The following is a 10,276-nucleotide window of genomic DNA, read 5'->3' on the forward strand; positions in this document are numbered from 1 at the left end:
CTCAATATGGTTTGAGAAGTTCAGATTATGGTCAAAAACAACACCAAGATAATTGACAGTGGCTGACGGACTAAACTCGGTATCACCTATGATAATATTCAAACATTCATTATCCAACTGGTTTCTGATTGCAAAATCAACTAGCTTGGTCTTTGCTGTATTAATACATAAAGAGTTTTCCTCCAGCCACTGAAATAATGAGCTCCCGTCTATGAAAATTTGATTCTCCAGCTGTGGTTTACTCTTACTGGAGACTACGAGGGATGTGTCATCAGCAAATAAGTACAAGTGAGAGTCCGAAATACACCCGGCTATGTCATTTACAAAGAGGAGAAAAAATACAGGACCAAGGACCGATCCCTGGGGCACCCCGGTTCTGACAATTAGTTCTTGAGAAAGTTTTTTTTTTTAGCAGTCCGTCAGCATCCATATAGGGAATCTCAACCATCTGTTTTCGACCAGTCACATAAGAATGTATCCATTCAAACACATTGCCTCTCACCCCAAGATACTCCAGTTTCTTCAAAAGCAAAGTATGATCTACCACATCGAAGGCTTTAGATAGGTCTAAAAAGAGCCCATGCACATGTTCCTTGTTATCTAGAGCCTTTGTTACGTCTGATATAAGACTAAACATTGCGTTTGTTGTAGACAGACCCTCTCTAAAGCCATACTGATGTGCATAAAGAATATTGTTTGAAATCAGAAAAGAAGATAACCTTGCAAGAAAGAGCTTCTCGAATACCTTTGAAAACGTGGATAAAATAGCTATAGGACAAAAATTATTTATGTCATGATCACTGCCATTCTTTTTATAGAGGGATTTTACGATAGATAATTTAAGAGCTGTAGGGAATATTCCCTCCTCAAAAGAGCAATTAATCAAATATGTCAGTGGCCCAACAAGAAGATCAGCACAATTCTTCAAGAGATTAGATGATATTCCATCAAATCCCGCAGAGCTACCAGGCTTCAGCGATTTGATTACTTTAAGGACTTCTCCTCGATTTGCAGGAAAAAGAACCATCGACGAACACACTCTTTCAGCTGGGGAATAACGATAAGACATAGACCCAGATGAGTCAGCATGACTTTGAACTCTTTTGCCCACCTCAACGAAGAACGTGTTGAATCTGTCTGACACAGCCACTGGGTCCCTCAACAGTTTACCCTGCTCGTCTTTAACAAAAAGTTCTTTGAAAGCCTTTACTCTTTTTCCAGGAATCATGTCATTAACAATATTCCAAGATGCTTTTTGTTTGTTGGTGGCTTTTTGTAAATGGCTAGTAATTGCAGCAGCCTTGGCAGAGTGGACACGTCTTCTAAATTCCTTTCTAAGATCAATGAAAGATCTCTTGAGGGGATGAGTTGAGTCTAAATCCCTAGACAATGAGTAGAGGAATAACATTCTATCACGGAGGTTCTTAAGATCCTCATCAAGTTTTATCCTGCCACAATATTTCCTTGTCCTAACTTTGGATGTTTCTTCTGGGAAGGCAATGCTGAAGCTGAACTCCACAGCAGATAGGAAACCATCAAACTTCTCGCTCACATCCCTTCCAGCCACCATTTCTTTCCAGGATTCTCTTCGAAGAAGATTTGTGAAGATGCTGATGTTATTACTGGAAAAGAATCTACAGGTTTTAAACTTTAAATTAGTGTGCTGAGGTGAAACCGATAAAGAGATGCTCTCCAATTGTGCGTGATGATCAGAAATCCCAGTGACAAGGACAGTGGATGAAGCCTGCTGTCTAGGGATATTTGTAAATATGTTCTCAATAATAGAGCATGAACCGCCGTATTCTCTAGTGAACGAAGTAATTTCACTATAAAGGCCAAAAGATGAGACAAGTTCCACAACCTTTCCAGCACTCTCCCGCCGACAACTGAAAAATCCACATTGAAATCTCCGGTCAGAACCATCCACTCACCGCGCCGATTTACATGCTCCAAACAACGCTGCAATGACAGCAGAAAAGAATCATAATCAGCAGAGCCTCCACCGGGAGGTCTGTACAGACAGATCACTACCGAGGCATGATGACCGATCCCAATCCTCACTGCAGACAACTCGCACACACCCTCAACAGCAAAACCCGACACATCAAGAGGTGATACCTTGCACGAATCACGTGTTAAGATACAAACACCTCCCCTCTCCATATTGGCTCTACAAAATCCACCAGAGACACTATATCCAGGGAGACAAAATGAATCAAGTTCCGATTTTTTTAGGAAGTGCTCAGATAAGCATAGAATCTCCGGAGAGTAGAGTTCCAGCAATACTTCAATCTGGCACAGCTTGCTCTTCAATCCCTGAACGTTCTAGTGAATGATTCTGAAGCATATAGAAGGATTACTTAGGTCACCATTTCGTTTGCAGCACTCTTCTCTAAAAAAGGCTTGTCGGTTCTGGATGGGATGCGAGGGAGAGGCAAGGTATCCGAGTCATGGGAAGCCAGCTGGGGGGAGTTGGCCGAGGGGAGACAAGAGTTCTGGCCACTAATTGATACCGGAGTAGGGAGAGGCTGGGATACAACCTGACATTGAGTTGAATGTAAAGCATCTTGAGTACCCACATGTGTGGCAACAGAGGAAGTGGAGAAGCCCAGCTCAAGGACCTCTTGGATAGATTTGAAAAGAAGCTGGACGAACACTCTTTTACCAGTCAAATTGAAGTGTAGGCCCATTCTAGAGTAATAGGATGGTCCTCTGATAGGAGTGAGGGATAAGAAAGTTATAGTTTTCAGGGAGGAGACAAGGTTCTGAATCTGGGTGTTCAGAGATGAAATTAGATCATTCAAAGAAGGCTTATCATGTCTATATGGTAAACCCACTAAGACAATGTTAGTCTTTTCAGCCACCTTTAACATAGATTTGACACAGTCAAGGAGCCCAACGATATTTGTCTCTACATCATTTGTTCCTGCAAATAATATCAGGAAGTCATTAAAATCCATATCATCAGACACCCTGTCTATCTCCTCAATAACATCACACATCCTACCACTGGGCTTAACATAGCATAACAAATCAACAACATCATACAATCTGTCGTGTAACAAGCCACTCAAAGAGCGACCATGGCTGTCTGAGAAGACCCTGATTTTTCGTCTCACATTAAGATTAGATGTCAACTTGAGGCCAGCTGGTACAGAGAGAAAAGATTTATTAGAGATAGGCCTTTCAGTGGATGACTTAGGTTTAGTTTTAGTAAGAAGAGGCTTAGTCCCAGCATCAGTCTGTAAGGAAAAAGACTTCACCCTTGGACTGGGTCGAGAGTACCTGTGGCTGTTAACACTTTTGTGGTTACTAGTACCAGCCTTAGACATGCTTTTCTGACTTTGGTTCGAGTGTTTAATCCATTTACCAGAAGGGTTTTTGAAAGCATGTGCAGAGTTCAGATCAGAGTCCTTAAGCTCAGCCAATACATCAAATCCATTACTAATGTTTACAGTAGGCTTAGTTACAGAGAGTGCATTACTAGATGTCTTATGACGTTTCCCTTTACCCTGCACCACAGTCCACAACGGCACCATATTATGGTCCACCTCAGTCAGGTCCGTCTGGCTTGAAACAGTTCTACATGTTTGAGACTCAGCACTGGATTTTTTGGGTTGCTGGATGGTTTTACAAATAGAGGGTGGGTCACTGATGGGCTTAGGAGATAGCAAGCCAACAAACCAATCTCTGAGTGACAAGCCATCATACAAACGGGTTTTACAATAGCCCTCAACAATGAGTTTAACGTTTGTTAGGACATCAATACCACATTCAAAGCTATTCAGTTGCTTAAAGCATGGCATATCAATCAGATTGTACCCAATTTTAGCTCTTGACAAAAATATTTCTGCACTTCTCAAATTCATACCAGTAACAGAATCAAAATGGAGAGCATATTGGCTGAGCTTATCAAGAACTAAAAGGCTCCAATGCGATCCGGAGTCCTCCTTGCTAGCATCCAGGCTATCGCTAATACAACAGAAAGCAAATCTAAAACTAGAGAACTTAATAAATTCAAGTTCATGGTCCACATCTTTCTGGACTCCCTGCTTGATGAATTGAGTTATGGCTGGTCCGAGAAAAAGCACCAAGTTCTGGAGAGCAGGATCATTCCCAAAGGAGTTGAGGTACCCATCAATGATCGAATCACCAATCCATAAGTCCTTGGTTGAGGGGGTATGGTTCCTCGAATTAGGGCTGACCTGCTGAATCTCGTTGGCAATGGTCTGGGTTGAGACAGAAGAGCCGACTCTTGAAGAGAGGAAATCATCAAGTTGACTTCTCAAAACTTGTTTTTCCTTCAAAAGTTTAATGGCATCCGATTTTAGGCAGGCAACCTGATCGTTCAGGACCCTAAGCTCATCCTCGAGTTCAAGCCGTTGGAAGTCAGAAGTAGTTCTTGAGAGCTTAAGATCGTCCACCAATTTTAAAAGGGTTTCGTTACCAGCCCTCAACTCGCTCACCAGAAGATTGAGCGAGGCTATCTTCTCAGTGTACTTGTCTTCGACAGATTCCTCCATCAGAGAATAGCTGTTTCTAAGAACATGCAGTTCCTGCTTCAAGCTCTCATTTTCTGCAGTGACATTAAGCAGTTCAGGCATTGAGTCATTAGGGCTGACAATCAAAGAGTTCCCCTCAGAGACCACGGCACAAGGAAGACTGTCAGAAGAAGAGCAAACAAAATCTGGTATCTCCGGAGGTGTTATATTCGATTGTTCAGGCTCATCTCCAGTTGGTTTGGTAGAGACACCATTACAATAGTTTTCAGCCTCCGTTAGAGCGGCATTAAATGGCTTATTTCTAGCTTTCGGAATGCCATAAAGATGCCTAGTTCCATCGAAAGAAAACATACAGCGTGAGCTGCAGGTTGCAACTTCTCCCGTTCCAAAGAATTCAACCTCATATCGTGAATTTCCTCTGTCTGTCGCAACACAGTCATCAACTCTAGCGGGCCAATGGGGATAACCCTTGATCTTGACGAAAACAATTTCTCCGGTGGTAAAGAAGACAACAGGATTAATGTTCATCGTGAATTGAGTGCCCAAAGTATAATAATAAATAATACTGTCAGTTACAAGAACAGAACAATTCCATGGAAGTATCCATAAAATTATTTTAATGTCCAAGTGACAATAAATAAGAGTATTTTATTATGAAGAAAAAAAAATGCAGGTATTATTGTAAATAAAATACGGTGTCAGCATTTATTAAATAAATATGGAAACACTATTAGTGGCTGAGAAAGTCTTAATGTTATCTGCTGCACAACAATGAGGTTCAAAGTACACCAGTTGAGTCATTAACAGCTGATGACAAGCTGTACAGGTTATCCCTTCACTGCCTGTGTATGCTTGAAAATCCAATTGCTGAAGTATTGCAGGAAACAACCACTGTAGTCAAATTTCTGAGTTTATCTTTGTGAAATAAAATAATTTTTGATCACAAAACGTCTTCTTAGGTCACAGTCAGAAATACTTATTGAAAAAGAGTGCTTATCTTGGAGTTTAAAATGTGTTTTGCAAAGAAACAAATGAAAATGTGCAGTGATAAAAACATGTGCTTTTAGAAATTCTGTTACAGGTAATATTTATAATTAATTATTTGTTTGAAACTAGAATAAATGTTAACTTTTAACTGTTTCAAAAGTTAAGGATACTTTACCACAGATTTTCCCACAACTTCAGCACTGTTTTACTAAAATGTTCACTAAATAATAAAAAAGTTCTTATAGTGCTAAAACAGCTATATCACTGCATCACTAGAGCGTCAGTAGCTCTCCCCCCTAATGATACCTAATAAATTAACCACATTATCATTACAATCAGCTTGAAGTCTTAAGGAGAAAACCATATTTTGAGTTTTTTCTAAATTCAACAACAGAACATTTGACTTAGGACTGAGGACTGACTTAGGCGTGCCACAACGCTTTAGTAAGATTTGTTTGTTTTAACCTAGTTTGTAATTATGTATTAGGTTAGTTCTTTACCTGAAGAAGAGATCAGATTGCAGATCTCGAAACGTAGTGTTACTGTTTTCTTGTTTCACTGAACGATGGCAAATGTCCGGAAAAATCCTGTTTCCTTCAGAACATTTGATTTGTACCATTCATCTGCTTCATCAATCATACATCTTAGTTTAAGCTCTCTTTCATTCTGATTATTTACTGTTGTAAAAGAAGTGACATCATCAGCAAACATTACTGATTTATAACTCACATTGTACTCAAGATCGTTAACCATAATGAGAAATAAAGTAGGGCTCAGAACTGATCCCTGTGGCACGCCAAACTTTACCTCAGAAGATTTGGAAAGATTGCCATTAGTAAAAATGTTTTGTCGCCGATAACTGAGGTAGGATTTAAACAAAGAATTTTAAATGCCTGTTACACCATAGAATTTAAGTTTTCTCAACAGGATGTCGTGATCGACACAGTCGAAGGCCTTGGAGAGGTCGCATAGAACTGCAAAGGTGTCAAAGCCTGTATCGAAACCAGCCAAGACGCCCGAAACAAGTCCCTCAACTGCATCGGTTGTCGACATCCCGGCTCTAAAACCAAACTGACTACAACTAAAGAGATTATTTGTTTCAAAATATAAGTTAACCTGGGTTTTAATGATGGCTTCAAAGACTTTAGAAAAAACTGGTACCAGAGAGATAGGCCTATACGATTTAACACTTCTATGATCACCCTTCTTAAAGATTGGCACAACCTTTGACACTTTTAATTTATTAGGAAAGATTCCCTCTTTAAGCATTGCATTTAGACACATGGTGAGAGGGACATTCACTCCACTGCACACCAATTTCACTAAATTATTTGAAACATTATAAATATTACAGCTTTTGGAACTTTTTAACTTTAAAATTACTTTCACAATATCACTATACTCTATAGGCTACCAGGCGAGAGGCTGATGTGAGGGTAAGTGTTGCACCTCGAGGAGCTCATCTGGCTTTGTATTTCATCCACTACCGAAATGAAGTATTCGTTGAAAGAATCAGCATCCGGAGTAGCATGTTGTTGTTGTTTCGGTTGAGTCACGTTTTATAATTTGCCACGCAGCTTTGCAAGTGTTGCTTGAGGACTGAATAAATTCTTGGCTAGCATGAAATTTAGCTTGTTTTGCAGCACCCTTGTAATTGATCTTGGCCAATTTATAATTTTTAGCATCCCTGGGATCTTCAGTCGCTTGTGAAATATTAAAAAGTGACATAACCATTTCTTTCATTTTTGCCAACTGAGGAGTGAACTAGTTGCGCAGACCTTTAGGTTTATGGTAATTCTTGAAGTTATTTGTTCTTGAGTTCCTTATTGGCAAATAAATATTCATCCAGCCTATAAACACATTGTGAAACTTGTTATACATTTCTTCAGCACTTAATCCTTTAAGAGTTACACCCCAGTCAATATTCTGTAGACAAAGTTTAAAATCTTCAACTGCAGGCCCAGGTAATGGTCTGAAAGGTCTTTCAAGTCGTTGAACCTGTGTAACTTCTTTTGAAGCTGCCATTAGCTGGTCATAAATGTTAAAGGATAAAAAACTGTGGTCAGGTATATTAAAAGATCAAGGACATTAACATTGTAGTCTGATGGTCTAATGTTTGTTATTGTGTAGTCAATGCAGGCTAAGCCTCTTGTTGGCCTAAACTTGGAACAATAAAGGCCGGCAGTTCTCAAGAGATTATGAAGCTTTATAGTTGTAGTATTGTTCCCATTTGCTTCTATATTCAGGTCGCCACACAGCACTATGTCAATCTTAAATTTAATCAAATAATCCATTAGATTTTCCAATTTAAAAAAAATTGTATTGTTTCCACCACTGGGCCTATACAAGGATACTATTAATAACTTTTGGTCACTGAGTTTGACTGCAGAAACTTCGAATTGTCTCTCAACACAAAATTCTTTAACATCAACTTCTTTTACTTTTAGATCTTCTTTTACATAAATACCAGAACCTCCGTGACTACTGGAGACTCTGTAAAATATTGTAGCGAGTTTGTAACCTGTGAAGTTAAGGAGTTCAAAATTGTCTTCACTAACCCAGTGCTCCACCATGCACAGTACCGAGTAATTTATATCTTTTAAACACATTTCTATTTCTAGGACTTTGTTAGTTAAGCATTGAACATATCCAAATAAGATATTTAATGAATTTCTTGAGATCTTGTCATTATTTGGGGGTGCTAATATTAAATTGTGAACATCATTACTTAAAGTTCTTACATAGGTTGAATTGGCCGAGTTTAGGTTTCTTTCATCTTGTTGGCTACAGTTTCTAAAAAAGTTGTGGTGTACTCGCTGTAATGACTGGACTGGTGGACGATGGTAGGGGTGATGATGTAGGCGCTTCTCTGAGTACCTCTTTAATAGTCACTGGGCTGCTGCTGATAGGTGTTGAAATTTCCCCATGTACTTCCACAACAGCGTCACAAATTTGCTTGGCTAGCCATTTTTTCCCCTTTGAATTTAGATGTAATCCATGACGAGTGTGCAGCTGTCTCATTGCTTTGCTTACTTCCACAATAGATACATTATCATATTTACTGCATAGCTCTTTTATTGCAATATTAGTTTTCTTTTGCAGTTTGTTAACACTTGACCACAACGGGAGGTCACATCTAATTGGCAAGTCAACCAGAATAATTTTATTGTGCCCAGTTTTCTTAATTGTATTATCTATTGCAACATCAGCCTCATTTTTAGAGATGTCATTAGAGCCACAAACAATCACCAGGACATCATTCTTGGTTTTTAACTCATTTGTAATATTTCTGTGATTTAGAATTTCACTGCTCCTGCCTCCTGGCCTCACAAACCCAACAGCAGTTCGGGTTCTTTGATTCTTGTTAATGTACCAAGCCAAATCTCTCCCATGACTGTCAGAACAAATCAAAAATTTACTTTGGTCATTCATACTAACTCTATTTAGTGTATCGTCCATATTTGCTTGATAGTTACTATCAGTGCACTTCCTCGAAGGTACTTTGTTTTCCCTTGTACTTTTGTTTGAAGAAAGGATGTCTCTTGCCTCTTTCGCAGGCACCACAGTATTTTTTATGGCCTTGTGTTTGGAAGCTACTGCCCTGATAACATTTGGGATTAGTTTATTTTGTTGCGGCTTTCTGGAGATGAACTTAGGGGTTTGTAGAGGAGGGTAATCACTTTCTTGATAATCATAAACCATAAGAATCATAAACCTTCTGTTATAAAATATTATAAATTTCAAAATAGCATTACTTTACAGATGTATGGTTTATTATTGTATATAAATCAGTGGTACATAAAGGGTTTCAAAATATATGAGTTGGTACGGTACCAAAAATGTTTGGGAACTGCTGCTCTAAAGGTATCAAAAGACCCAGTAAATACCTTAACCGGGAGGTCTACTGAAAAAGAAAGTGTAGAGGCCAAGGTAAGACCAACATGCTCCTTTTTAAGAAGGGCCTTGGAAGGACCGTTGGTTTTAGCCAGGGGAAGGAAAGGGAGCACAGTCCCCAAGCACTTTAAAAGAACTTATAGGAGTGGACTATCTGGGAAGGTTCGAACTTAAGGCGGGAGCAGAGATGAACGTGGCATACAGGATTTCAATCTACTAACTGAAGAGGATATATAGAGAGACCCTAGCGGAAGAGTTATTAGAAATAGAACCCTACCAGAAAATCGAGTTTAAACTGGAAAGGTCAGCCCAAATGGTAGAAAATGCCATAATAAAAGCCAATGACCAAAACTGTTCTCTCAGAAACAATAGGCTAGAGAATGATGTGCCTTGGTGGACAAGGAGGCTAGAAACACTTAAAAACAAAACGAGAAAATTCTTTAAAAGGGCAAGAAGGATAGACGAATGGTTTTTATATTATAATGCTCTAAATGAATATAAGAAAGAAATCAGGAAAAACAACAGAGCCTGGAGAAACTTTGATCTTCACAGCAGAAAGAATTAAATGGGCTATTACATCCTTCAAGCCCATTTACAACAGGGGTTGGATATTTTCTTAAATAACCTTATAACACTGTTCAGATCAGCTATGCTTTTGGATTTATTCCAATGAACTGAAGGACGGCACTTGTGGTGTTTGTGCGGAAAAAAGGCAGAGACTCATAAAGGGCGATCAGCTCACCCTCCTTCATAGTGAAAATTATGGAAAAAATAATAGAAACATAAGGGATGAAACCTTATTGGCACACCAACTTAGTCTATATCAACATGCATATGTTCAAGGTAACTCAGTCACTACTGCTCTCCGCAGTTTAGTGGAGGTGGTGGAAGAC

The sequence above is a fragment of the Homalodisca vitripennis genome, chromosome 2, assembly GCF_021130785.1.
Source record: "Homalodisca vitripennis isolate AUS2020 chromosome 2, UT_GWSS_2.1, whole genome shotgun sequence".
Taxonomy (NCBI): Eukaryota; Metazoa; Arthropoda; class Insecta; order Hemiptera; family Cicadellidae; genus Homalodisca; species Homalodisca vitripennis.